The sequence below is a fragment of the Ceratotherium simum genome, chromosome 2 (assembly GCF_057802395.1).
Source record: "Ceratotherium simum simum isolate JZ-2026a chromosome 2, ASM5780239v1, whole genome shotgun sequence".
NCBI classification, from domain to species: Eukaryota; Metazoa; Chordata; class Mammalia; order Perissodactyla; family Rhinocerotidae; genus Ceratotherium; species Ceratotherium simum.
The window spans coordinates 82,130,965-82,153,846 of NC_141901.1; the positions used below are offsets into that span (position 1 = coordinate 82,130,965).

At 37.9% G+C, this 22,882-nt stretch overlaps 1 long non-coding RNA gene across 1 annotated transcript in view; it reads left to right on the top strand.

Moving 5' to 3' along the window:
• Positions 1-2,633: 2,633 nt before the first annotated feature.
• LOC147918074 (uncharacterized) overlaps positions 2,634-22,882 on the top strand; it is a 54,480-nt gene continuing 34,231 nt past the window's right edge. The window contains exons 1-2 of the long non-coding RNA XR_015549159.1: positions 2,634-2,866; positions 16,374-16,456. This is a non-coding gene — a long non-coding RNA (uncharacterized LOC147918074). The remainder of the gene's footprint in view (positions 2,867-16,373; positions 16,457-22,882) is intronic.

Here is a 22,882-nt window from a genome sequence, read left to right on the forward strand (position 1 = left end):
TCTAGTTTCATACCTTTGTGGTCAGAAAAGATGCTTGGTATTATTTCAATCTTCTTAAATTTATGGAGACTTGTTTTGTGGCCTAATATGTGATCAATCCTGGAGAACGTTCCATGTGCATTTGAAAAGAACGTGTATTCTTCGGTTTTTGGATGGAATGCTCTGTATATATCTACTAGGTCCATCTGTTGTAGTGTGTCGTTTAAGGCCAATGTTTCCTTATTGATCTTCTGTTTGGATGATCTATCCGTTGGTGTAAGTGGAGTGTTAAAGTCCCCTACTATTATTGTGTTACTGTCTATTTCTCTTTTTATGTCTGTTAATAATTGCTTTATATATTTAGGTGCACCTACATTGGGTGCGTAGATATTTACAAGTGTTATATCCTCTTGATGGATTGTTCCCTTGATCATTATGTAATGCCCTTCTTTGTCTCGTTTTACAGTTTTTGTTTTAAAGTCTATTTTGTCTGATATGAGTACTGCTACCCCAGCTTTCTTTTCATTGCCATTTGCGTGGAGTATCTTTTTCCATCCCTTCACTTTCAGTTTGTGAGTGTCTTTAGGTCTGAAGTGTGTCTCTTGTATGCAGCATATATATGGGTCTTGTTTTTTAATCCAGTCAGCCACTCTATGCCTTTTAATTGGAGCATTTAGTCCATTGACATTTAAAGTAGCTATTGATAAGTATGTACTTACTGCCATTTTTTAACTTTTTTTTCCCTCTCAGTGTTTTAGTAGTTCTTCTCTGTTCCTTACTTCTTCTATACAGAATTGATGGTCACTTTAGTTTGAACTCTGTCTGAAAGCTGTACTCTTTAACTACCCTCCTCCCTCCTTTTATGTTTTTGATATCATATCCAACCTCTTTTTGTGCATTTGTATCCATTACGTTCTAATCGTGGAAATAGATAATTTTTCCTATTTGTGGTCTTCTCTTTTCCCCTTAAATCAGTCCTTTAACATTTCTTGTAACACTGGTTTCTTGGTGACAAACTCCTTTAATTTTTGCTTATCTGGGAAAATTTTGATCTCTCCTTCCATTTTGAACGATAACCTTGCTGGGTAGAGTATTCTTGGCTGTAGAGTTTTTTCTTTTAGCACTTTAAATATATCATGCCATTCTCTTCTAGCCTGTAAGGTTTCTGCTGAGAAGTCAGCTGATAGCCTTATGGGGTTTCCTTTGTATGTAACTTGACATTCTCTTGCGGCTTTTAGGATTCTCTCTTTATCTTTAATTCTGGACATTTTGATTATGATGTGTCTTGGTGTGGGCCTCTTTGGGTTTATCTTGTTTGGGGCTCTCTGTGCCTCCTGTACCTGGATGTCTGTTTCCTTCCTTAGGTTAGGGAAGTTTTCATCTATTATTTCTTGAAATAGATTCTCTGACCCCTTGTCTCGCTCTTCTCCTTCCGGGACACCTATAACACGGATGTTAGTGCGCTTGATGTTGTCCCAGAGGTCCCTTAGACTGTCCTCACTCTTTTGAATTCTTTTCTCTTTTACCTGTTCACCTCGGGTAATTTCTTCTAGTCTTTCTTCCAGCTCACAGATCCGTTCTTCTGTATCCTCTACTCTGCTTTTGAGTCCCTCTAATGAGTTTTTCATTTCCAGTATTGTATTCTTCATTTCTGATTGGTTCTTTTTTATATCTTCCATTTCTTTGTTGACATTCTCACTGAGTCCATCTATTCTTCTCCCCACATCAGTGAGCATCCTTAACACTCTTAGTTGGAACTCTCTGTCGGGTAGGTTGCTCATTTCTGTTTCACTAAGTTCCTTTTCTGGGGTTTTGTCCTGTTCCCTTACTTGGAATGTATTCTTTTGCCTCTTCATTTTGCCTCTTTCCCTGTGCTTGTGTCTACGTATTAGGTAGGTCAGCTACGTCTCCTGCTCTTGGATAGGTGACCTTATGTAAGTGATGGCTTAGGAGGCTTCCAGTGTGCTTCCCTCAGTTCTCAATGTTCCAGGGGTGACCCCTATGTGGGCTACGTGTATCCTTCTGCTGTGGCCTGTTTGCTCTCCCTGTAGGCGCCCAGGGAGGCTGAGTTATGCTCCTGGCCAGCTGTTGTAATGCTCAGCTGCTTGTAGTTGTTGTGGGCCCTTCAGTCTCTTTATCAGGTGTGGGGAGCCCCAGCACAGTTGGCTGCAAGTTCTAATACCACATTTGTGTTGCAGTATTTCTTTTAAGTGAGTAGGCCCCCACCATGGCAGGTTGTTAGGCTCAGGGCCTTACAATTGCTGTAAACCTCTAGCCTATTAGGTCTCTTGTCAGCTCTCTGAGGATTGCAGCTGGGTGGGGCTGGCCTCAGGCACAGGAGCACCCAATTGTTTCAGGTTTTGGAAGGTGGAGCAAACCTCCTATGTGGGTCTTTGAGAAGTACAAGTCTTCTGTGGCTGAGAAGCCCTGCCGCCCACAGGTCCACACACACAGTCAACACAGTCCTGCCCCGTGTGAGCGCCCCGACCTCCCCAAGTGGACCCAGTCTCTCCAGGGCGGGAGCCCCACACACTCTGCCACCGCCCGACACTCTCCACCCGCTCCTTGTGCACACCCTGCCCCGCTCAAGTCAGCTCAGTTGCCAGGCTGCGGAGAATCCAGTCACCAATCTATGCAGGCCCACACGTTGCCTGAGGGCTTGTTGTTGGGTGGGGCCAGTCTCTAGGGTGGGCTGCCTGCCTTGGCTGAGCTGGATTAAATCGGTGCTCTAGCGGGTGGAGCAGACCCTGGGCTAGCAGGCCTCAGGGAGAACTCCAATGGCGTCTGTGTCAGCATGCTCACACCAGGCCACAACAATGGCCGCCGCCAATGTCCCAGTCCCTGGAGAGGTCTCACCCCTCACCGAGATGCACTCAGGGCCTATTAGGTGAGTCTCTTGTCACCGAAGCACTGTGCACCTTTCTTTCTGGTGATTTTAGGATGCTTTCTGGAACGGGTGAGTTTGTGCGCGGGCCCTTTAAGAGCCAGTTTTAGTTTCTTTGTGAACCGGGTTTTCTGGGGGTGCTACCCAATGCTTTAGTAGCAGCAAAGTCAGATATTATGCTGCTGGTCTCAATTGTGCTGGGTCCACAAAATGCCCACAGCGGGGCGCTCGGCTCAGGGCCCCGCCTCCAGGGAGGCTGCGTACCTGTGAGCTGCTCCCGGCGGCCGTGAAGCTGGCGGCTTGTGAAGGCGGCGTTTTTCCTCTCCAGGAGGGAGTCTCTGCCTCTTCTACCCCAGTTAGGATTGTCCGTTGTTGCAGGAGTTCCTCTTATCCAGTTTTCAGTTCTGTCTCAGGGGTAATTTTTCCATGAGTAGTTGTAAATTGGCTGTGTCCACGGGAGGAGGTGAGTTCAGAGTCTGCCTACGCCGCCATCTTGACCCTCTTAATCTTGAATATATTTTCTATTCTTTAACTCAATACTTGGCCCATAGTAAGAACTCAACAAATATTTATTGAACGAAAGTGAATATATAACGATCACTTTGAAGGAAAGAAAACATTTGTGCTGAGACTTGCTCAAAGAGGTATTGAGTGCTGTTTTTTCTTCAATGCTACTAAAATTTAAGAACTGATCTCAATTGATTTTGATTATTTCCATTCCTATCTCCTAATTTGACTGTGTACTTTAAGAAGGCAGTAACTGTCTTTTCATCTTTATAACCACAGAATCTAGCAAAGTTTCTTACTTACAGAAAATGTGATAATATTTGTTGCATCAACGAAACAGGTTTATGATGGTCCTTGAATGTTGTGGCAATAGATGTGAATTTTGTATTAAAGACAGTAAAGGGATTGCTATTAAAAAAATAAATTAGGGGGTGGCCCTGTGGCGTAGTGCTTAAGTGTGCTCACTCTGCTGCTGGTGGCCCGGGTTCGGATCCTGGGCGTGCACTGATACACCTCTTGTCAGGCCATGCTGTGGCGGCATCCCGTATAAAGTGGAGGAAGATAGGCACAGATGTTAGCCTAGGGTCGGTCTTCCTCAGCAAAAAAAGAAGAGGATTGGCATGGATGTTAGCTCAGGGCTGATCTTCCTCACACACACACAAAATAAATAAATAAATAAATAAAAATAAAATAAATTAAATGAGTAACATTAACAGTTTGAAGGCTGAGGAAGCAGTATGGAAGATGGATTAGAGGATTGAGCTCAAAGATAAGGAGTCCAATCAGTAGGTTATTGCAAGAATTCGGGCAGGAATGGAAATTCTGAGCTAAGGCAATGAAAGTGGGAATGGGATGGTGTGGTTTCAGTTGTTCACTGGCAAAAAATTGGATGTGTGTGTGAGGGAGGACGATATGGAAGCAAAATGAAGGGAAGGTTTTTAGTATGTAGTAGCATTAAGCATCTTCATAGGAAAGGAGGAAGCAGCTAATACTGGGGAAAAAAATAGCAACAACAAAACACTTCTGTATGATGACTAAGCTATCGTTATTTGGGTTAGAAAATGTTGTAGCTTCCTGCCCTACTCTGCTCATCTACTGCTCCTTCTCCGGCCATAATTAGATAAGACATATAGCTCTTATACTAGTAGTATATAAATGGCTTATCACATTCCTTTTGACTTTTATTATTACAAAAATGTTTTATAAATAGTTTTATAAAATGATAGTTTTTAGTCAATACTTACTGAATATTTTTATTAAATTGTACTTCCTGTAAATTCGAACATTGACGATCCTGATATCCATCTCTGAAAATATATAAAGGCAAGATAGTAAGCTACCTGTATATATACCCTGAACACTTCAATGTTTGGTTTTTCAGTCAAGTTACTCCACTCATTCTCTGAACAGCTCATATTTACTTCTGGTATGAAACCCACGGTGTTCCTGCTGCCCGCCTTTTCCATCCAAATACTACTAATTTAAAGTTCAGCTCAAGGCCCACCTGAACTTTCTTCCCCATTGACTCAGCTTACATTTTACTTCCCATATCTCTTAACTTTCGTTGCAGTTATTATCCATAACTGATTTTGGCCCTTAAAATTTATTACCTTACAGAATAATAATAATAATAATAATAATAATAATAGCTGTAGTGTAATCAGGGCCTACTATGGGGCAAGAATTGAACTACTTGCTCTCATAATTAATTCTAAAATGTATAACAGCCCTGCAAGGGAAGAATTATGTTCTATATTTTACAGACGAGAAAACTAAGTTTCAGAGAGTTAAGTGATTTGCCAAAACTCACACAATTAGTGAGTGTTAGAGCCAGTACTCAACACTAGGTCTGGCTCCAAAACCCATGTTCTTTTCATTAAAATCTTAAAGTATCATGTAATTGTCAATTCAGGCTATAAGATACTAAAGTCCAGAAACCAACTTTTAATTGAAAAAAAAATATCCTCTAACTTTCTGGTACACTGCTATATGTATTTGCTTTAAGCCTGGAAAAGACTGACTTTAAATGAACAAACTTAGTTAATTCTACCATTTTGGACAATTTAATTTATTATTAGTAGCAAAGTACTCAAAATGAAGAAGTAAGATGCAGGGTTATGGTTTCTGTCTGTTAGTCCAATGATAGCTAATTTGGATGTAGCTTAAGATTCATGTTTCAAATTTCCCTTTTTGCTTTCGAACGCCTTGTGACATACAATGAACTCTTAATTATCAGCTCTTCTGGGGAGAAGTTCATGTAAAAATAGTGGTGGACACATAGAAAATAATTTACATTTGTAGTCTGTTTTAAATCTACATATGAATAATGCATTTAATATTCTGGTGATTTACATTAAAAAATAAAGCTGAATAAAAAAACAAAATTAAGACGATAGGAAACCTTCCTAGTTTTCTGTTTTTGATATCTAGTAACTCAGGCCATGATGAAAACCAAATGCTCTCTTTGTTATTTGTATGCAGCAGCCATGTGGGGGCTCCATCTCAGTCCTCCCTGTAGCAGAGAATGGTTACGTGTTAGGGAGAGACTATGGCTCACAACATCCGTGTCTACCTCTTCTTCTTTGGTGCTTTACTCGATGATATTTCACGTAGGTGGCCAAATGACTACTTCTGGCCAATGTCATGTAATTTAAAGTGAGATATGTCACTTCCAGTTCTGGTCCCTAAAACCTCCTATAAGTTCTCTAGACTTTTCTTTCCTTGTCTTTAAGACTTAGTGAGGGGTGGTTCCACCAGACAGAAGAGACTAGAACCCTGAATGACTGTGTGGCGCAGACCCCCTTCCTGCCCTTCGACCTGCATTCCCTGTTCACTATGAAGTGAGCAATTAAAAGCCTAAAAACAAAGCTCTCGTTAGTCTTAGGTTAATGAAAATTAGGGGATTTTTGTTATCATAGTTATCATACCTTGATTAATGAAAACTGCATGCAAAGTCACAGTAAATTGGGTCTATGGATTGACAACAAATATGTAAATAGCATATTTTAGGTACTAATTTTCAATGAACAAAAGGTGATTTTATTATAAGCAGATGAATGTTTACTGTCTGGAAATAATTATTATAGATTTTACTAGCTAAGGGAAATTAAATATAGATTTGATTTCAATAAAAAGGAATTGGATTGAGTAATCATTATAGTACTGTGCAGCTTATCATTTCCATTTTATCCATTTCACAAGTATTCCTTGAGCATCTAATATGTGCTAGCCACAGTTCTAGGCTACAAATGTAGGTCAGTGAGCCACACAGGCAGCCATCACTATCCTCATGGCATTTATCTTTTAGCGGAGAGAGACAGGCCATAAACAATTAACGTAAATATTAGTAACTATTGTAAGTGAGAAAGTGCTATAAGGAAAAATGGAACAAGGTAAATGGGATTAAGAATATGGGGGTAAAAATGGTGGGGGAGGGGGTGCACTTTTAATGGAAGTGGTTAGTGGCGGCCGTACTGAGAAAGAGACGTTTGAGTAAGACTTGAAGAAAGTAAAAAAGTGAGCACAGAACATTTAAAGCAGAGGAAACAAAGTGCAAAGGCCCTAAGGGGGGAACACGTCTGTCTCGTGTGTTTGAGGCAAGTAAGAGAGTGTTAGTTACTAGAAGATAAAGTTAGAGATTAATTTACTTTGCTGGGGCTGCCATAACAAAATACCACAGATTGGGTGGCTTTAACAATACAAATTTATTTTCTCGTAGTTTTGGAGGCTAGAAGTCCAAAATCAAGGTGTTGTCAAGTTTGGTATCTTCTGAGACCTCTCTCTCGGCTTGCAGATGGCCTCCTTCTCGCTGTGTCCTCACGTGGTAATCCCTTGGTCTGTGTTGTCTGTGTCCTAACCGCCTCTTCTTATAAGGACACTAGTTTTATTGGATTTGGGCCTACCCTAACAGCCCTATTTTAATTCAATTATCTCTTTAAAGGCCCAGTCTCCAAATATAGTCACATTCTGAGGTACTGGGGGTTGGGGCTTCAACATATGAATTTCGAGGGGGTCACAGATCAGCCCATAACAGAGAAGGATTGTGTCCTGACTCAGGTAGGTCTTTAAGAAATTGGGTTTTCACTTACAGGAATAAAATGGAGAGGCATTGGGGGCTTTGCTCAGAGGAGTGACATAAGCTGACTTCTGTCTTAGCAGTAGCACGTGTTGGAGGCGGCAGAGAAACAGGGACGTGAGTTAGGAAGCTACTCGCGTAGTCCAAACAAGAGATGAGGCCTCTTAGGCTCACATATAAACCCCTCGGTAGTCGGTATCATCTGAGCTAGGTACTAGGAAAATAATTTCATCAAATTAAGAGTCTTAAGGTTTGGGGAAAACTTTTACAGATGGAAAAACCAGATTAAAATATTTTTCTAAGTTTTCACAACTTCTTAAAGGTAAAGTGGCTCTTAGGGCAGTGACCTTTAGGGCAGTGACTCCTGATAAGTCAAGAGTATTTGACTCATCTCCCAGGGATGTGCGTGACTCATTCACTCCCTTCAGGTATCCATTCAAAGGCCCCTTTTAGAGAAAACTTCCCTGAGCACTCCCCATAAAACAGTAATCACCTCCTTCATCCCTGCCTGCCTCGCCTCCTTACCCTGCTGTATTTTCTCCACGCTGCTGAAATCTTTCTTAATTTTATTTGTTTATTGTCTGAATATCTCCTCTAGAATGTAAACTCTGCAAGGACATTTTTAGTGATACACAAACATATATATAAAATAATCGACATTTATATTTTTGGTTTGAAAGTGCCCTCCAATTCTACTTTCTTATTGAAGACGTAGATCTTAGGAGAAGGTGTGCAACATATTGGGGTTTTTGGAATAATGTTTTTACTTTCAGGTAATGTTTCCAATGAAATTTTTAACACAATTATTTGACCAGCAGCTCCTTCTCTTTTTTTGGAGACAGGCTCTTCTCACCCGCTCAAACTTCTTTTGGGAACTGCTATCACCCCCACCCTCCAGTCTAACCATTTGGTTCAAGGGGATCAGCCATATTCATACATTTTCCTCATCTTCTAGCTCATTGGTCAAGGGATGATGGCTCCAAGTTGGATCAGTCGGTCTTTTTAATTTTTATAAAGATGGAAATGAGAGAGTTATTTCTTTTCCAATGATGAAAACTAACAACACTACTCGGAAGAAGTTGGTCTGTGGTGAGAAACAATGAGGCAGATACTTAGAAAGTCAGATAGAAAAGTACCTGTGTGGGGTTCAGTTCCTTAACTCCGGTTGTGTCCATATCCACGTTCTTTCGACAATTTGGTTGTTCTACCTGTCCTTGCATTCTGGAACGAATAAAGTTTCCTCTTGCCAACTTCGTTTGCTTTAGGCTTTTATTATTAGCAAATACATGACTTCAGATTAATATGTTATCTATAGTAAATTACTACTAAAGTTCTACCAAAGTTATTATAATTACATGCTAAAATAATTTGCAACATTTCTTATCATATCTAAGAAGATGTGAAAATACACATGAAAGAAAATCATACATAGTTTCCTTTTTTTTTTTTTTTTTTACTATTAACAATTGTAGAAGGGATGTGGCTATCGTGTTCCTCAAAGTACAGGAAAACAAATGGCCCTTTGGGGATGGGCCATCACACCTGTGTGCTCCCAGTAAGGATCAGGCACTTGTCACCATTGCTTACCACACATATGTGAATGAGATTCCTAAAGAAGAGCTCAATTGGTAGAGATAGAACCTTTTTATGAATATCACCTTTGAAACCAGCATAGTGGACAATAACCATTAACAGATCAAATATAAGAAATGTCAGGTGTGGAATAAGCCCTGACAGAAAATATTTCATCAGCCTAAACCCTTGAACAACCACTGCCAGACCTTGGAGGCCATTCTGCAGGCACCCTTCTCCCCTACACTCAGTGATAAGGTGGATGGGTTGCTTCTTTTAGCACTGCCCTCCTTAGCTCAGTGTTCAGCTAAAAGGAGATCAAATTGACTCAAGTGTACCATAATTCTGAGAAAATTACCATTGTGAGGTGACCCAGTTTTTTCACTATTGCCATAGAGAAGGAGTCCTGATAGAGAAATAAACAATATCTTTAAGTACTCAGTCCTATATTTTTCTAGGCTTAGTGTAATGCATAATGGTATTGCATATTCTTTTAGCCAGAGGCATCTTCAGCCAGGTCCCCCAAATCTACTTCTCCTATTGTTAAGTACATCCTACAGCTTCAGGTTTAAGGTCACTGTGGAGCTGATAACTGGAAGACAGATAAAAATAGTTATTGGTGTGGTATGCACAGAGTTGCTATTCCAATACTTTGCGCTGACCACATTTTGACTTGCAGTTCTGTCGCTTTCTTTTGATGCAGCTGTCAATTAACCAGTCTGGTTGTGAAAGGATAGCAGTAGATCTACAAATAAAACTTAAAAAAAGACGCACTCTATCTGCAAAGACCTTTACTAATGACAAAGTAGTTCCTTCAGATGTGTTTATTTCCTGACTTGGAACTGGATCTACTAAAGATCTGGTTGTTGCTGAAATTAGGAGTCCCATTAGTGACACTTTTGGGAATGCCTTTCACATGGACCTTGTTTCTGAACTGTGGAAGGAAAATCACTAGATATTGCTCTGTCTGTGGCAATGATCCCTGAGCTCTTTTAGTAAACAATCCATCAGCATCCGCAGTTCAGAGGGGAACGTGAATCGCATGCATCATCTAACACCCAATAAACGCTAACAAGTAATAATAAGAAAAGTTGAAGTGCAGGTTTGTAACTACAGGGAAATAAGAATGGGTACTAAAAAGGAAGGAAACATTTGATTTTTCTTCATAACAGCTACTTCTGTCTTCTTACTTATGAAGTTTTATTTCCTTTGCACTCTTGTACTTTCATCTTGATGACATGGCTATTATTTTATAGCAGTTTCAAGCAGTTAATTAATGAACTGCGCACAATCGACATGACACCACCTTGCCCAATTATCTCTAGTGTCTATTTTTACAGTACAAAGCACAGCCGCTTTGTGAATTGTCTCCGTTTGCAAATTGGCTCAGGAGGCAGTTACTTTAATAGCCAAAACAATGCAACAGTAGTGCCACACTGGTGACACAGAGTAATTGTAAATCACCGTGTGAGATCTCATAAAGCTCACCATAAAAGCCTGGTGATATCATGTAATAAAAGTGCTCTTTTCTACTGAGTTAAGCAGCTATCGCTCAATTTACCATGTAATCTCATGAGCCCAGGCTCGTTAGCCCCTCTAGGATGGCATGTGTCACGAGGGTATGATGACCACTTAGAACCAAGAATCACCGATACTTCTCTGTTTATTTCCTTGGTGTGCTTTATAAAATAGAGAAACCTATGTTGTCAGGTTGTTATATTTCAAATTTGTTCAAGCAGGTTTATCTTCACACTGCTCTTGCTTTCTAATCCACCCCTTCCCTCTGGTCACCACTGTTCTTGGACTTCTAACACATTCACACCTACCATCCGCTGTTAAACTCACATATCCAGGTAACCATGTTGATTTTCTTCTAGAGTTTGTCACAGCAATCTTTGTTTATTAAAAATCATCTTAAGTATAAAATACTGCCAATGTTGTGTCCAGAAACAAAAATGTTAGTTTTGAGTAAACCAGGGGTAAATTTTACAATTTACTTTTTGCATAAGCAAAACTTACTATGGAATAGAACAGAGAGCCCAGAAATAAACCTACATATATATGGTCAATTAATTTATGATAACAGATCCAAGAGTATACAATGCGGAAAGGACAGTCAAATAAATGGTGTTATGAAAACTGGATAGCTGCATGCAAAAGAATGAAACTGGACCGGTATCTTATACCATACACAAAAATTGACCCAAAATGAATTAAAGGCTTGAATGTAAAACCTGAAGCCACAAAACACCTGGAAAACAACATAGGAGGTAAGCTTCTTGACACAGGTCTTGGTGATGACTTTTTGGATTTGACACCAAAAACAAAGGCAACAAAAGCAAAAATAAACAAGTGGGACTGCATCAAACTAAAAGACTTCTGCACAGCAAAGGAAAAAATCAACCAAGTGAAAAGGCAACCTCCTGAATAGGAGAAAAATATTTACAAACCACATATCTCATAAGGGGTTAATATCCAGAATATATAAAGAACTCGTACAACTCAATAGCAAAAAAACCCAAACAATTTGATTTAAAAATGAGCAGAGGACCCGAATAGACATTTTTCCAAAGAAGAAGATATATAGATTGCTAACAGGTACATGAAAAGGTGCTCAACATCATTAATCATGAGGGAAATACAAATCAAAACCACAATGAGATATCACCTCACATCTGTTAGAATGGCAATTATCAAAAAGAGAAGAAATAAAAAGTGTGCAAGGATGTGAAGAAGAGGAAACCCTGTGCTCTGTTGATGGGAATGTAAATTGGTGTAGCCACTATGGAAAACAGTATGGAGGTTGCTCAAAAAATTAAAAATAGAACTACCATAAGATCTAGCAATCTGACTTCTGGGTATTTATCCAAAGAAAAAAAAACAGTAACTTGCAAAGATATACGCACCCCCGTGTTCATTGCAGCATCATTTACAATAACTAGGATGTGGAAACAACTTAAGAGTCCATCAATGGATGAATGGATAAAGAAAGTGTGGTATGTGTATATAATGTAATACTATAAAGCCATAAAAAAGAATGAAATCTTGCCATTTGCAACAACATGGATGGACCTTGAGGGAATTGTGCTAAGTGAAATAAATCAGACAGAAAAGGATGAATACCATATGATCTCACTTATATATGGAACCTTAAAAAAAAAGCTCCTGGATACAGGAACAGATTGGTGATTGCCAGAGTTGTGGTTGTTGCCAGAGGTTGGGGGTGGGCAAAATGGGTGGGGGGGGGGAACTTACCATGGTGACAATATAATTTCCAGACACAAAAAATGAAAAGGCAGAAGTATGCTCTGTGGTTGATATATTGAATAGAATGGTTTACAGTGTTCATCTGTAAGGATGCCCATTCTATCATTAGTAGTACTAAGAATCCTAAATTTTGTCACTGAAAAGTAGTATTTGTATACTAGTAATATTTGTGTAGCCTATGTCACTTGTAACACATTTTTAAAATACACTTGTATTTCTCCGGTCAAGTCATATCTATAGGACTAAAATATTTCATGTATGTTATTAAGATTATTCTTTATGAAGCAGAATTGTTTACAAAATAGGAAGCCTGGAATATAATTTTCTGCCATTTAGCAGACTAATGATTAAAAAAAAGCGCTGCACATGTCATATTTAGGTCAAACTGCCTATGCTGTCTATTATTTTTACTCTTTTCCTATCATATGTGAATATTTCTGCCCATTCTCTAGCAAGATCCTTTGAAGGTCTTTTTTATTTTTTTAAACTCAAGCTGTCTACTTTAGTTTTTAAAATTTTGTTTGTAATAGTTATTTAATAGATATTTATTAACTAAGGGTCTTTTTCAAGCAAAAGTACCAAAACTTGCTTTTCTAGATACTATTTGCACTTAACAAGAAGTCATGTCAGCAGACTATATATGCCAATAATATTGAAGTGAATTTTTGAAACTCCTCTTGCACTTATCTTTAGAGCAATTTTTAAAGACATGTAGGAAAACCATGCTTAGCTTTTATTTTATTTTTAAATCAAAACTAATATTAAATGCCTGAATATTTCAGATATTTAACTCCCAAGGGATTCTGGCCAATTCTGAAATCTAATCTATTGGCAAAAACAACTGAGGATGTACATGTGAATGTGCCAAGGATTCTGATGGCCAATCAAAAATGGCATTGCTGGGGCGGGCCCGGTGGCGTAGTGGTTAAGTTCATGCATTCCGCTTTGGTGGCCCAGTGCTCACAAGTTCGAATCCAGGGCGTGGATGCACCACTCATCAAGCCATGCTGTGGCGGTGTACATATGAACTGGGGGAAGATGGGCACAGATGTTAGCTCACGGCCAGCGCTTCTCAGCAAAAAGAGGAGGATTTGCAAGAGATGTTAGCTCAGGGGCCAGTCTTCCTCACAAAAAAATTAAAAAATGGCATTGAAATGGCAACCACATTAGATTTAACTGATGTCTTAGTAAGATAAGATTCTTGAGATATATAACTTTCTATGTCAATTCTAATATAGTTAAAATTACTCAGAGCCATTATTTTATGACAATATCTTGAATAACTATTTTACTGTGAAGCAGTGTAGTATTTTAATGACTTGATTAAAGGAAATGAGTAACTGTAAGACTATATTTGTATAGGCTGTAGAATAACCAAATATAAAAAAAAATTCACACTTAAAACATTATGTAAGGGGCCGGCCCAGTGGCATAGAGATTAAGTGCTCCACTTTGGCAGCCCAGGATTAGCAGGTTTGGATCCCAGGCATGGACCTACACACCACTTATCAAGCCATGCTGTGGCAGGCATCCCACACATAAAGAAGAGGAAAATGGGCACAGATGTTAGCCCAGGATCAATCTTCCTCAGCAAATACAGGAGGATTGGCAACAGATGTTAGCTCAGGGCTAATCTTCTTCATCCCCCCCCCCCAAAAATTATGTAAAACATTATGTAACATGTTTACTGAAAAGCCTTTACGAACAAAGAGCCAAAACATGCATTACGTGCTACGTAATTTAACACTGAATTCTGAATCTATTGTGTTGCACAAAAATATGACATTTTTTTACCAGCTAAATATGATGTACCTAAAGTTTGTTCTTATGGTATAAATTAGTTAACTATATCATAAGTAGGTATAGGTGTGTTTATTTTAACTTGGTTGACTTTTAGTATATACACTTTTACATTAGATGTATGATGAATTGCTGGTGTTTTATATTTTTCCCAGGAAGTTTCTGGTCGCAGCAGATGCTAGCATAAATTGAAAATAATTTGCTGATTTATTTTACCAAAGCCACATCTAGTATTAATCTACTTTGCCAATATAAATGTCAGGAAAGATAAACACCTAATTTGATTAAATAAATTGACAACGGATTATTTATTGAAGGAAGATAGAGTGCAGGAATAGGGTCCATAAACATAGACATCAGCTTACACATGTTCAGAATCTGTTATAGATAAGTTTCTGTACCATTGTGTATTTTTTGTATTGCCCTTGGAAAAAATATTCTAAGAATAATGATGCCATGGAATGCTGAATGGAAGTCGTGTAACTATCAAAGACGGTGCAAATTATCTGTAATTTACACACTGCTTGAGGCAGGGGTAATGTATTTGCTACTATCAGTCAGAAAAACAAAAGTGGGATCACAAAGAAGGTCCTATATCAGAAAATCCATGAACATATACAGTTGCTAGAGTTTGAAACATTATTGGAGATTCAAGCAGATAGTAGGTGAGGAACCCGGGCAGGTTAGTTTTTAACACATGTACTAGAGGTCTCCACTAAGAATGCAAAATGGGAATATAACAGAGGGAGGAAACTCACATTTATATGGCCCTGCTAAGAGGTTTATGTGCCTATCCTGTTGACTTTTGCAGATAGCCCTCTGATTAGGTTCATTTGACAGATATTTTCAAGACGCTATTTTATGCCAGGCAATGTTCCAGCTCTTGGGGATTCAACAAGGACTTAAACAAGCAGGGTCACTGTTCTCATGGATTTATGTCTGAGTTTCTCAACCTTGGCACTATTGACATTTTGGGCCAGATAATTCTCTGTTGTGTGGACTATCTCGTGCATTTCTAGAATGTTGAACAGCATCCCTGACCTCTACCCACTAGACTCCAGTAGCACCCATGAGAATGGTGACAGCCAAAAAATGTCTGCAGACATTGCCAAATGTCCCCTAGGAGACCAAATTGCCCTCAACTGAGAAATACTGATTTACGTAATAGTGGGGAATGACAAGCAATGAGTAATTCAAAAAACAAATAATACAATTTAAAATAGTGAGAAACACAATAACAGGGTAGAGAGTAACTGGGGGTGGTGGTAAAGAAGGTAGGAGGATTCGTACAGGATATATAAGCTACTGGTAAGGTCTCTCAGAGAGGGGGCTTAAGAAGATGCTGAATGATGTAAAGACCTAAGAAAAGAGGCTAGAGGCTGAGTAATAGCAAATGCAAAGGCCTTGGATATGAAGAATCTTAGCCTAGAGAGGTTTCTTCATTTGCTCAAGAGTATGTAGAACCAGGATACAAGTCAGATTTGTCTGCATCCTGATCCCGTGTTCTTTGCACGACCCTCTATCACCTCACTTTAAATCAAGACAATTGCAACTCAAATATCCTAGAGTGGAAATGTGGTAAGTTCTACAGGTGCAGGAATGATCTGAATCCTTAGCCAAAACACACTAGTGGCTGCTTATGGTTTGAGAGTCTGGGAAGGGAAAAAAGTTGATGATATTAACAGAGGAATATAGTCAGGAAACCTAAATTTCTCACAACGATAACAAGAACATTAATTTGCAAAATATTTGTATGATGATCCATGTCTCTTCCCCTTTTTCCTTGCTTCCTCACTATATAAACTATCAGAGACATGTATTTTTCCAAAGAATAAGTTCTATAGGAAAACACACTGGGTGGCATAGTAATGCGAAATTGGAAAGAAAGTCTTTTTATCTGATAATAATTCATCCTAAAGTATAGTGTATCTCTGACACCACGAATTAAAATATATGTTGACAAAGAGATATTGCCTTTCACACTAGGTAATATACTTGTTATGGATTTATGGTTTGTACATAATATTAAGTGGCCCGGACAGAGAGATTTCATTGAACTCTTGGGAAAGACTGTAACTTATATTTCCTGCTGACTTCTGTTTTCCATGGTTCCTTATTAAGATTTATGGAATATTTAGTCTTTGATTCTTTAATTGTAATTGGCAGGTGTCCCTGAAGTTGTAAAGCAATTAGGAAGCCTGCAGTTATTTTCTTATTACAGCGATGCTGGTAGAATTTATTTTTCTAGAGTATTTACCAGGCCCTAGTTCCTCTCATTTATCATTCCAGATTGGATCCCTCAAGGACAGCATCCTAGCTGTGACCAACACCTCAGGGCACAGATGAAGATAAGGAGCCCAGATAATATACAGGTAAGTTTGTTACTCATGAGATTTGACCATCAGCATGTAACGTTCAACACCTTACATATGAGCTTTTCCATATAATGTCTCTAAAAGTAGAGGCCTCCTTGTTTTTAAAAGCACTACAAATATAACTCTGTTGATACTTGAGGCTTTTGTTTATCCGGAGATAGTAAAATATTCCACAGTTTTAAAGTCCTTTAAGTGATAAAACTGTTCTTCCTAGGTTATCGAATAGAATTTTTAGACATCTGAAAAACAAACAAACAAAAAGTGTATTTCCTTGACTAATTCTACAAAGACTCTTTAAATCCTTTTCATTTTAATTCAGGAAGGACTTTTTAAATAATCCCCAAGAAGGCTAGATGCTTTTCTTTCTAGAAGGGAAAGATAACTCAACGCATCTTTTATACTGTTTGTTATTTATATCAATATTTTAAACTGAGTAATAATATGATATATGTGAAGTATTCTCAATGATTATGTTCATTTATTCAATGAACATTGATTGCTCTACTTCTATACGCCAAGTACTGGATATACATTGGTGAAAAAAAATATGGTCCCTTTCCTCATTCAGCTTATAGTCTAGGATGGGAGTTCTTATTTATTATTAGATAAATATTTATTCTATCAGGCTTGCTTCTCTGTAGAATGATAAAGAAGACAGGCAAAATCCTAAATTCAAAAGGTGCATATTCAATTGAGAGGCATTAAAAAGTAAACAAATAAAAACACAATATAAGGAAGGAAAATGAATCAAAGGAAGCAGATTATGGCATGTAGGTTGAGGTCTTAACTTCTATAGCTATCACTTTTTTGTAATCTTAAATATTATATAATAACTTTTATTCTAAAGAATAAATGAGAAGTATGGAAGTTGAAGTAATTTATTTCTAATATTGTGAACTGCTTGACTGTGAAGAGATCAAAGTGATAGAGAAATACAAGAGGAAGATATATGGGGTCAGACGGAACATTTTAAAGATGGAAGATCCTCAGACATGTTTGAATATGAATAAGAATGAGACAGGAGGGAGAGGGAACTTAAAAATAAAAGCAGACAGAGAGGATTTCTAGAGGAGACAGTCCTTGAAAAGGCAAAAACTCACAGAGATCTTACGGGGTATTCACGCCTGGGAAATTGCTTTCTCCCATTTATTCATTTACTCAATCATTACACATTTTACTCAAATATACATTGGAAGATATGAAAAAGAATAAGCACTATCTCTGCCAATAAAGAACTTACATATCTAAGATAAATGACTGGAAAATAGCTAACAATACATGAAAATATGAATTGTAATAATGACTAATGCTATAGAAATTCAGAAGAAAAGATCACAATAGGCTGAAGTTTTAATCCACACAAAGTGCTTCCTACCTAACGTTCCTGGCTTTTCATAAGCATCTGATGAATGGGGCCCATGGTCATCATTCGTGGAAGAAGCTGTACTCGATTTAGCCCTTGAAGAAAGAGAAAGTGTGGAAATATGAGGAAAGGGCAAAGGGCTTCCAAAATAGGGGAATCAGCATGAGCACATGCAGAAGCAGGAATGGAATTTTCTAAATTACACAACGTTATGTGTTAAATTGTATCCCCACAAAAAGGTATGTAGAAGTCCTAGCGCCTGTACCGCAGAATGTGATCTATTTGGAAATAGAGTTGTTGCAGATGTAATTAGTTCAGATCAGGTAATATTACAGTGGGCCCTTAATCCAATATGACTGGTATCCTCATAAAAAAGGAGAGAAAGATACAGGGGAAAGACTGCCATGTGACAATAGGCAGAGAAAAGAGTGATGCCTGTCTACAAGCAAGGAAGGCCATGGATTGCCAGCAAACATCAGAAGCTAGAAGGGGGAAGGAAGGATTCTCCTCTACAGGTTTCAGAGAGAGCATGGCCCTGCCATCACCTTGATTTCAGACTTCAGCCTGCAGAACTCTGAGATAATAAATGTTTGTTGCTTGAGCCACCCAGTTTGTGGTACTTTGTTATGACAGCTGTGGGAAACTAATACACATGATATATACTATATTGTAGGTATTTCTTTAGTTGTATTTATAATACAGCAATTTCCTGTTTTATTTTTTTTGTAGTTTATATTTCATATGAAAATATATTCTATCTGAACAATAGGAAGAAACTTTCTTATTTTATTTTGGTGAGAAAGATCGGCCCTGAGCTAACATCTGTTGCCAATCCTCCTCTTTTTGCTGAGGAAGTTTGGCCCTGAGCTAATGTCTGTGCCCATCTTCCTCTATTTTATATGTGGGTTGCTGCCACACATGGCTTGATGAGCAGTGCATAGGTCTGCGCCCGGGATTCAAACCTGTAAACTGGGCCACCGAAGTGGAGCACGCGAACTTAACCACTATGCCACTGGGCTGGCCCCAGGAAGAAACTTTTTGAAACTCCATAAATTATGTCATATTTTATCCTAGTACTAGGATAGGAAAAGAAGCATTTTAGGAAATGAAGGAAAAGAAGCATTTTTAAATTCAATAATATTATTATGGTAGGCTAAACAAAGTTTTAAAACTTTGTTTATAATAAATATTTTAAAATATTGGGAAACACAGCAAACACTAAATGATAAGAGCATATATAAAAGTGTACATATCAATTGTTATACACCCAAACCCACATATACATACAAGAATAGAAATGCATAAACAGGTGGAAAACGACTGGAAGAAACTATAACAAAATAATAATAGTAGTTATCGTTAGGTTTGTCTTTTATCCTTGAAAATAAATCTAGAATTTTTCACATCCTTGGGAATAAAATGCTTCTCATCCATTTAAACATAAAAAGTTAAGTCTTGTTTGTCTACTACTATGATTGATGTTTGTATGCTAAAACTGAGCTGATTCAGTGAAGAATGTTGAAATGTGCTTATTACTTTTGACCTCATGTGTATTATATTTCGTAATACTTCAATTAGCATTGGTCTTCTGAGAAAAAAAATAACAACTCCGTTTTACAAAGTCTATCTGAGTTCAGAAGTATGGAGAGCATTGTGGGGGTTCTGATATCCTCAGAGTTAATTCTGGGTCACTCAGCTATAGGGAGGCATGCAATACAAGGCCTGGCTCTGCTGAGATACCCAGGAGACAGTAATTTGCTAGCTTATCCCTAGGCACAGGGCTCTAGCTATTTTTGTATACAAGTTGGGAAGGTGTATATAGCAGAACCCATCTCATGTTGAGCTGAATATAAAAGAATCTTGCTTACTACACATGTGAGGTTTTCTATGTTATTTTTCCTACTTTTCTACGTTATCTCTTGCTCTATTAACAAAGTTTCTGAGAATAACATTATATTGTGATAACTCTCTACGTATAGCAAGGCTAGACATTAACCAGTTAATTCCAAATAAATAAGATGTATTTTTGCAAATTTCAGGTAAGGCCTCCCTACACCTAGCCAGCTTAGTGAAGGATTTTGGCTAAAATAATGTAACTATGATTTAAAAAACAAATCAGAGTTAAAATGATTATAGTTCTATGTTAAATTTAAAGTGCACTCAAAGAATAATTGGATGTTAAGGCATAAAGGGACTGAACATTTGCGTTATCTAGCAGACTCAATTTTCTATATGATATACCAGAAGCACAGGGAGGTAAAGTAACTCCTTAAGTTTCGTTAGAAAGTTTGTGTCAGATCGGGATGGAACAAAGGCCTCTGACTCTCAGGTGACGGGCTCTTTCCATTATATCTTGCTCTGCTGTGATGATCTGTCAGAGATATTCGAGCACAGGCACAATGACTGTCAGTCAACGCGAATTTAATCCACTAAGTTATGCTAATTCCCATAAAAACGAAGATGACACACAGCTGAAGGAATCCCCACTAGGATTTCGTTCATAGAAATTTGCCCATTTATGGCAAATTCATCCTACTCTTTGGAATCTTTTTGTTCTCTTTATGCTATTCCTATTGTCATAAACTCAGAAATCTCTAGGATTAAAGGAAGACAAAATGAGGAAAAATGAAACAGAAATGAAACTGGTGCTTTTTTCTACATAAGCTAGTATTTCTGTGAAGAGTACCAGCAATAAATGAAATGAGAAGGACATGAGATGGCATACCCTGAGACCCAATAAGTTCCATCGATACTGGGTGCTAAATGGAGAAAGGGCCTGTTCTTAAACAGGTCAGGTCAGAGGAGAAGGAAATTTGCATGTAGTAATACAATTCTGGTAGCAAGGACTTTTAGTAGTCTAAAATTATTTAACAAATGCAAGATTATCATGGAGTCAATGAGGCTTTAAATGTAATCAAAATGTGAAAAAAAATCCACTGTTTTGAATATACAGTAACTGTTATTACTATTATTTTCAGTTTCAATTTGTTAAAAATGCTTAAAAATACTCAAAGACGACAAGAATCTTAGGTTCCGTTAGGAAAACTGGATTTTTTGCTTAGCGAAAGTAATACTAGGGAGAGAAATTTTATGGGAAGAAGCAGCTATCAAATTGTTGGCTGGAATGCCTGGATCAATAAGGACTTCTGTTTAGTAATCAGAAGGCCAAATTTAGGAGTGAAAGAGAGAGGCAATTTGGATAATCCCTTTCAAAAAACGTTCTTTAGAGTTTTTTCCCTTGGTCAGGAGACTAAACAGGATGTGGGAGCATTTCCTTCTAAGCCATCCTCCAAATTTCTACCAGGGCTATTTTATCCCTAATATACAAATTTCATTATCTTGTGTCATCATTTAAAATTTTTCTGTGACTTCTCCACTCAAATTCAAAATAAAACTTAAAATAAAAAAATATTTAAAAGTTTAAAATTGTCATTGTGCCATTCCTGACCCTTCCTACCATCCAAGGCTTCTCTCTCATGGCTATATAACATTTGGATTTTATACACACAGACTCTTTGTCACCCTTACATGAAAAATGCTCTCATAATTCAGTGCCTTGACTTATACACTTTTCTCTGCCAGGCATCTCCAGCTGTCTTTTTCAGTGTAGTGATCCTTCTTCAAAGCCCAATTTAATTGTCTACTGTGGAACTTTCCGTAACCTACTCTGAAAAGTCTTTCTTCCTCTGTGTGTTTGTAGCATTTATACACGATGCTATGGCTAGATCCTATGACAAATTACTTCGGTTGTGTGCACGTGAGTATAGAATTTACGTCTTAGTTGGCTTCCTATCCCCAGAACCAGCTCAATGCTTGACACTTAGTGTGGGGTCAATGGATGCTTTAAGGATGAAGGAGTGAAAGAATGCACACACTTGTTGAAGCCCAACCCAAACACAAAAAAATATGCAGGAGTAAGACAGCGCGGTGCGTTTGTCCCACAGACATTTGTAGATCATGAGTGCTATTAAGCTGAAAGCAACATCAAAGGCAGCTTTAAAAGCAGAAAAAAGTCACACCTGATGGGGATTTGAAAAAAGAGAAACAGCTTTCTTACCTCTTTGTCTTAAGCGTTATTCAACGTATAGGCTGACTATATGTATTTGAACCTCAGGGACTTTTTAAAACAAATTTTCAAAGGCAATTGGTATAGCACATTCTTTTGGCCCTCATGCTTCTTTTTCACCCCAATATAGCTCTGAATCCCCTAGGTTAATTGGCCCCACTCACTCTCTTCTAAACATGCTCTACCTGTGGAGCGATGTAGTTGATCCTAGTAGAGTCATCCCTCGGGAATAGATAGCATGATTAGATCCAAGATCCAAAAGTCTTTCTTACTAGACAAGCAAATAGAATTGTTTTGCCCTGATGAGTGCATAAAACACTGCAATTAAATGCCATCATTTGGATACTTTTTGCCTCAAGTAACAGAATATCCATCTAAAAGCCTCTTTAATAAACAGGGATTTATTTATCTCATGTATGAAAGAGTTCAAAATTAGGAAAGCATTAGTTTAGCTACTCAAAGATGTCAAAGACCAATGCTGTCCCCTACTTTCTCTTTTCTGTCTTCTGGATGTTGGCTTTTCATCTTGGCCTAGCCGCTTTATTGTCTCAAGAAGCTCCCTCAGGTATCATGACTTTGACAAGCAGAAAACTGGGACCATCATTTGTTTATGCTGGAAATAAAGTCTACTCATTGTTCCTAGCTACATTAACAAATAACAGTACCATCATCTACCAGCAGCTTCTGGAATTGTAGACATAACCCTTGACAGATATATGGAGTCTTTTATAAATTTAATTTATTTCCATTATGGCTGCTGTAGCAAAACAAGACACAGGAATATGAACTTTTTATACACTAACTAGCATGGGCCTTAAAGAGAGTAAGTTTATGCTAAATATTTTTATGTAAGTTGATTTTGCAAAAATGAGAGATGATGATAATTATATGCACAAGTGATGATTTAAATTTTTAAAAGAAGCTGAAATTATTATGAGGATAATAGCTAGGTCTCAACTGCTTGTGTTATTTTAATAAAAGTAATAGAAAATTT